Source organism: Corvus brachyrhynchos, unplaced genomic scaffold (assembly GCF_000691975.1).
Source record: "Corvus brachyrhynchos isolate BGI_N302 unplaced genomic scaffold, ASM69197v1 scaffold220, whole genome shotgun sequence".
In the NCBI taxonomy this organism is placed as follows: domain Eukaryota; kingdom Metazoa; phylum Chordata; class Aves; order Passeriformes; family Corvidae; genus Corvus; species Corvus brachyrhynchos.
Genome location: NW_008236209.1, coordinates 8,047,728 through 8,055,052, shown reverse-complemented (window position 1 = coordinate 8,055,052; position 7,325 = coordinate 8,047,728). Strand labels below are relative to the sequence as shown.

General features: G+C 44.0%; 1 long non-coding RNA gene across 1 annotated transcript; it reads right to left on the bottom strand.

Annotated features, from left to right (window-relative positions):
* Window positions 1-775: 775 nt before the first annotated feature.
* On the bottom strand, window positions 776-7,319 carry LOC108448922. Its single transcript, XR_001865004.1, has 2 exons — window positions 4,440-7,319; window positions 776-3,019 (listed from the first exon to the last, which is right to left on the bottom strand). It is a non-coding gene; the product is annotated as an uncharacterized LOC108448922 (long non-coding RNA).
* Window positions 7,320-7,325: the final 6 nt, after the last annotated feature.

Here is a 7,325-nt window from a genome sequence, read left to right as displayed (position 1 = left end):
TGGTCTGGCCAGCCCCTTGGGAACGGCGGGCTGGAACGGCAGGCTGGAACGGCAGGGATGAGCACAAATCCCGGGTGGCAGACGAGATGTATCCAAATAGGGAACCCCCCAGAGGCCTGGGCAGGCAGGGAGAGCAGGGCTACAATGCAGCGAAGGCTCGAAGCAACGGTGGGGCAGGACGGCCACGGTCTGGCTCCCAGTGGGGCAGGGAAGGCGGGCTTTGGGATCCTGGGGCTTTTCCTGCAGAAGGAAAAAACAGCCGAAGAAAGCAGCCTCCCTCTCTGTCCAAACGCCAGAGACCGATTGACCGCACACCCAGGTGAAACAAAAGAGTAGCCAGATGCACCCCACCCCCAGTGGTCTTTGTTTTTCTTAAGTACTCAGCCATTTGTCCCCCTAGCAACACGTATGGGGAAAACTCCTTTAACAGGAAAAAAACCTAGGAGAACTCCTAAAACCCCTACACTTTTTGAGTTATGTTTGAGACTCGAGAGATGGGAAGGGATGTATGTGTTCACCATTAAAGTAATTCTTAGGTGTGGTAGCTGGCGTGGGGTCTGTAGCTCAGACCCAGGAAACCGTAACCGGTCCAGTGAGATGGTCCCACGAGGAACTGTCTTCCCGGGGTCGTGCAGCTTTTCCCTCAGCCACCAGAGTGGAGTGCCTTTGCAGAGAAGCTAACAGCTCTTTAGTGATTTTCAGCTAGTGATTTCAGCTCTTGCTCTGCGAGGCAATCTCCAGGCCAGACCAGGAGAAGAGAGACGGGAGGCTCGTATAGCAGTTCCGCATGAGGCAGCTTTATTAGCCCGCACCTCGCAAAGGGAGGCTAGGGACGAGTTCTCTGGTCTCACAGGGGCACATATATATATTCTAGGGGTACAGGGGTGGGTGTGAGAGGGTAAAAGCCAATGGGTTACAAAGAACCTACATAGGGTCTCCCAGAGGATCATGGGTCTGTGTCCTCTCTCGCCGTAACTGAGAGTGCTGCTTTTTCCAAGGGGATTCTGCTAGGAGGTTGTGCAACCTCATTATCAGCAGGCCTCTCTCCAGGGCAGGGGCCGCGCATATCCCACACTTAGGGCTTTGTTCCAAGTGTTGCTAATATTGGCTTGGTATAGAAAGTGGAAATCCAGCAGGTAGATGGGCCTTTGTGAGAGGTGGTTGTTATTCTCTGCAGCGATGAAAATCCACTCAATTAGCAGGTCACGTATGCTCAGTAAGCTTTAAAAAACCCCATCAAAGCATTGAATGTGATGGCACATCTAGTGGCTTTGTCCTGGAGGCATAAATAAGAGAGCCCTAAACTAAGCACGCATGTGCATGGAGTGTGGTTATTCCCGAAAATAAAGACTGGCATGACTCAGGCATTGAGTGTGGCTGGGCATTAAGAGAGTAAGAAGCAGTTGCTGGCAGGCATAATTCTACAGTAGCTTCCACTTAGTAAACCAAGGGGTTGAACATGGGAGCACATCTCAGTAAGTGGGTAGTAAGTGATGGTGGCTGTCCCACAGAAATAAACGGGCTGGAGCCTGCGGCACCTTGTGTAAGTAACTGCAGGAGGACAGACACTGCTGAGGGGTCCTGCAATGTGTTTCATGCTTTAGGGCTTGGACCTGTCCACAAAAGAAAAAGTCAATGACCAAAAAGAAACCCAAGCAAAACTGTAATACCTTTTTTTTTTCCTTCCTGGATCTGATGCTTTCATGCCTGGGGATCAAGGCACACACACTTATTGCTAACAGCTGTGTAAACTAAAGCAAATGCTGAGAGTGCAGCAACATTGCTTGGTGGAAAGATCCCTGCTGCAGATACACAAGTCCATGGAAGAGACCAGGTTTTAATGGATTTAGTGAGGGATCCGTTTCCCAACAAGAAAATATGGAAGGAGAAAAGACAAAAAAACCCCAAACCCAAATGGCACTTGCCATTCTGCTGCAGAACTGCAGAAGTTGCAAAAGCAAAACAGTTGGGAATGAGAACATAGGGAATGCAGAGCACATGGCATGGGGTTGTTATAAATGTATTATGATACTGGCTTTTCGCATGTTATATAATTGTTATGAATGTATTGTGATGTTGGCTTTTTGCATGTTACTTAATGTTGGAGAAACTTTGCCTAGGTTCTATGATGTAATGCATGGTATAGATCGTCTATTGTTTATGTAGTCGGTTTGGAGAAGGTGGGCAGAGAGACTCTTCACATTCCTGGAATATCTTATCAGAGAAGAAGAAGACCCGAAACCAGAGAGAAGAATTGATGGAGAGGGCAGAGATAGAATGGAGCCAAGGAGGAAGATAAGGCTTATGGGATGATACTTAGAAACTCTAAAGAATTTATGAATTATGTATGATGGTGATGAATATGCAGTAAGCGATGTACTTTAAAGATGATCTTTTGGATGTAGAACTGTGCCTTTGGCTCTGTCAAAGCACCCGGCCGTAATATCCTTTTTGCTGTTGCCTCCTAATTGTCCCTTTTATTAAACTTCTCTTAAAATTTTATAAAGAGTGAACCTCGTTTTTCACAGGGTTGAGCCCCCTTTGAAGTGACCACAAGTGGCACTGAAAACGTCGGAGAGTAGAGGGAATCACAGCAGGGTCAGCAATCCCCACCTGGACAGACCCAAAGGAAATACAAAATAAATGATTTGGCTTTTCAGGATGCAGCAGTCAGCAGAGAGGACAGTTCTGTGCTGTCATTTGCATGTGCTCTTGTTTGTGTCCCAGGAGTGTGGCACCAGTGGCAAGGCCTGAGATCTCACTGCTCTCTCAGTGCAAAAGCAGCAGCAGACAGCAGGAGGGACAGTGACAGTCATCTCCAGGCCCCAGGAGATTCAGAGCTGCCAGCACTCATGCCCCAAGGAGAAGGCAAAATCTTTGGTAACTCTGGGCTTTTTTGGTTTTCAGCAATTCCCTGTGCAGCTTCTGGGGTTCCACTCTTAGTGTGTGCCATCTGGGAGTGGCTACAGCCATGAGCCTCTGCATGAGAAAAATAGCCCTGGGTAGGTTAGGAAAGCACCTGGAAAGAAAACAACGTCATGCTTATAGTAAATAATTCAGATATTACAGCTGTCATTTTATTTTAGAAAGCACAGGAAAATGTGACCTTTGCATTTTTATTGGTGTTTTCCTCTGTCACTTTGGGGAAAATTTTTGAAGGGTGAAATATCATTTATTTTTGTAAAAGCAAGAATTACAGACAAGGAACATGCAGAGGGAGTGTGTCCCAGTGAGGGACTGCAGGAGCAGGTGCTGCACCTCAGGAGCTGTGACAAAGGCAGGCTGCCGTTGCTGGGCACAGCCTTGGTGCCTGTCTCATTGTGGTCCGTGTGTTCTCTGAGCTCAAAAGGAAGCCCCTTGCAATCACATCTTTCTCTGCTCTGAATAGAGCAGGGACAGAATGACCTCCAGAGGCCCCTTCTGACCCAGTTTTTTCTAAGACTTTCTTGCATGATTTTCCAATTTTATATTTAATGAGCAGACTTCAGCACAAACACAAGTTATTTCATTTGAGCAGAAAAACGAGTTTCTCTGAAAGCCTTTGTTGGCAAAACAACCTGCTGGAATGAACTTGGTAACACAGGGTTTTGCAATTTGTTTTGTAGTGCTACCATCCTACCAAATCACCTCATTTACTTATGTGCTACTCTGGCTGGGCTGGGGATTAGCCACAGGCTGGGGATTAACCACAGAATGGCTCCTGGGTTGGGTCTCACTTGTCACCTGCCCAGAGAGAGAGATGTCTCCAGGTTTGATTGGATTGTGAAAGAGCACAATGTGTTTGCAGTGTGCCTTTCTATCAATTGCCTTCTCATCCTTGGTGGTTTCCCTTCTCCATGAGCATCCATCTGGTGTGAAATATTTTTAATACTTAAAGAATTAGCTCTCAGAAACAATGATTCCTTTTCCAGTATTTCATTTGGTGTATGTGAAGAACTCTTTCCTTGCATGTTTTCAAGAAATTTGCTCATTTGGGGTTTCCTGCTGGCACAGTAATCTGTACAGGGTCACTTTACTTTGCCCTGCTCATGTTTCTGTATAAGTTGCAAGGTTTATTTTTATCACCTGTCCAGATTTTAATTTACTTACTTGCCATTAAAACTGGCTTGTCCTGCAAATACTTTCCTAGCAATATATACACTGTTCAAGTCATCCATGTCTCCCAGCTACTTTTGGAAGCAAAGATACAAGCGGGCAAAAGCTGGTAAAACTGAAGGTTTGTCACCACCAGCAGGTTGCAGAAAAAATGTCTCAGTACTGACCCCTCTCTGAGAATTGCTTTGGAGAACCACTGCAGCACCTGCTTTCCAGTGCTCAACTCAGCCAACTGGGAAACCACGACCTGACGGATGGGAAGCAACAGCAACAACAAAGAATCTGTTCTTTTTAAACAGTTTTTCTCATCTCTTACATCAAAGAAATGAAGACTAGTAACTTACCATCTGGCAGCATATGGCAGATTATTTCTTCTTATGCTTAATTCTCTAAATTACTGCAATTTTTCTATTTGCTGGGGAAGAATCTGAACACTGCAACTAATATCCTAATAAAGACATAATTAATAAATTAAGTGAACATCTTAAATTAAACAAAGGAAAACTTATCAAAACTACTATAAAGCATACAATTAAAGAAAGAATAAATCCCATCTTTCTTGGGTGTTTCACAAAAAGAAGTTGTACTACAACAAATCTCTTTTTTTCTTCAGTACTTAGCGTATCAAGTTTCAGAAACTCAATTCAAGAAGTTAAATAATGATGAAAGACTGGTTCAGAGATTAAAACTGTAGCCTAGGAATCAGGAGTTCCTGGTTTAGATCCCACATCAGTTAAAAATGTCTTGTGTTACTGCTGGAAAATGACTGGCCAGCAATCAGCTTCTTTTCTAAAAATTCTTCCTTAAAAAACCCTGAACCAATCCATACAGCTAAAAATTTACAGAGAGTAACAGCAGGCTTACGAGCTTTTTGGATATGAGCACTAGAGGGTGACAAAGCTGTACCAAATGAACACAGACTACAGCAATTTTTGGCACTAACGGAACTAACGTTACTTATGTAGTCCAGACTGGTTCGGCAATCACATGGATAAAGACTATTGCTAACCTTTTTTATTTCTAATTTGATAAAATTGACTTCAGAGATTAGTGTATCTACTGCCAGTTCTTCTCTGTCCATGTGATCAAAGTTAAGATGGGATTCCTTTCCTGAAAGCATCTCTCTAGCACATGGCTTAGTTGTCAACTTTCTTTTATAATGTCTATATATATTACTTATGTTCTAAACAGGCATATCACAGGCACTGGAACGAATCTCTCTCTAGAATGTCCTTAATCTGTGTCATCAGGCATGCATTCTAGGTTTGACAGCTCTGAAAAAGAAGCCAAAATGACTACAACTGCAATCCTTAAAAACATTCACTTCCTGTAAACAATAGCAGTGATCCCCCCTTGAAATGCCATGACACTGAAGTGAGCACAGAGAATTTCTCACTAAATAGTAAAGGACATTAGAAAAGACTCACAAGCATTCAGAATGTCTCACAGCACTTGTAAATTAAAAAAGAATGTTAATTTATAGCTCAGAAATTAGGTCATGTGGAAAGAATTTCCAGGGCATACACAGCTACTGTGGAAATGGGATAAGGATGCCTTGCACTGACCACAGAAATCATGAATGCTGTAAAAACAAATAAAAATCCCTGGCCCAAGTGCCAGGTCAGTGAATAATAGTACATAGTGTTTTGTGTTTATCCCCCATATTTGAAACCCTACAAAACATTACACCTGTAATTTCAGCTCAAACACAAAGAAAAAAAAAAACAGTAACTGAATTCAAATTTTGTAGCTCTATATTTAACTTTTTTTTTTTTTTTTTACTATATTGAAAGTAAACTGCTTATAAGTTTACTTAGTACAATGATTCACAATTTACCAACTCCACTAGATCTCTCAGCTTTCCAATTTCCTCACTGGTTCCCCCCAAGTGCCATCACAGCAAGGCCTCCCCCTGAATACTCCCAGCAGACCCAACGCCACCAGAGCAGCCCCTTCCATGTCGATCCTCCGCCAGCCCCCACAGCCCCCACCCTTCACAGCCCTCCCCTGCCATCTCAGGGCCTTCCCTGTCTACTGCCCATCCCCAGCGGCCACCACAGCACAGACACACCACTGTCTTGAAAACCCACAATGAGTGGTGCCGGTCAGTGCCTGCAGATCCTCAAGAGCTGCAGGAAAAAAAAAGATCAGAGAGGAATCTTCTGTGGCAGAACAAAGGGAATAGGAGTGAGGTGGTTGCCGTGGAATGGGTTAAGGAACACTCACAAAAGCCTTAAAGACGCTACTGCTCTTGGCTCAGAATGTGAAAGGGGACTGGTGAAACGTAAATCAGAAGCTGGTTGCAATGTCCGGGTCTCAGTTATCTGTATAAAATGAAACACAATTGTTGGACTATTGTATGGATGGATGCTTGTGTCTCTTACCATGTGATCTATACTTGTTGGGTGCTGCATATTTATCTGTCAAAATTAGTCTGGAGTGTTAATTAATAAATACTGAGGAAGGGGTCATAAACCTACATTTTAATACCATTGCTGTGGGTTTGATAAGTAGAATCATAGAATCTACTTTTATGTCTTGATCCTCCTGAAGGCCCTTAAATGGATTTTTTTTTTCCATGCTAAATTGGGTATCTAAGGGAAATTTCTTCTATAAGCAGTATAGAAGACTAGTCCTCAGTCAGCAATATATCAGTGAGAGACACCTGAGTCATTATTTGCTCAAAATAGAGGAACAAAGAGGAACAGCCCTGTAATAATATGTGAATGATCTCTGGTTGATTTCTGGTTGAAATTCAGAAGAACCAAATTAGCGAGGTTGAGTAAGAAGGTATTGAAGAGTGAAGACTTTAATCCTTTGGTACAGTACTGTATGGACTTTGGATTTACTGTGTCCTTGCAAATGGATTGTCCTTCCAGCAAAAGAGGCCCATGTGCAAAAAACATCGAATCTCAGAATGGTTTGGGTTCGAAAGAACCTTAAAGATTACCTTCTTGCAATCCCCCTTCCATGGGCAGGGACACCTTCCAGTAGACCAGACTGCTCAAAGCTACATCCAAACTGCCCTTGAACCATTCCAGGGATGGAGCTTCCACCGCTTCTCTGGGGAACCTGTGTCAGTGCCTCATCACCCTTTGACCCATGACCCGGTAGCGGACCGGCCAGTGCTGCCCCCGGGCTGCGCGGGGCGAACGAACAAACGGACAAACGGAAAAAGAACAAAGGGACAAACGGTCCCGGCGCTGCGGCGGTAGCAGCAGCGACACTAG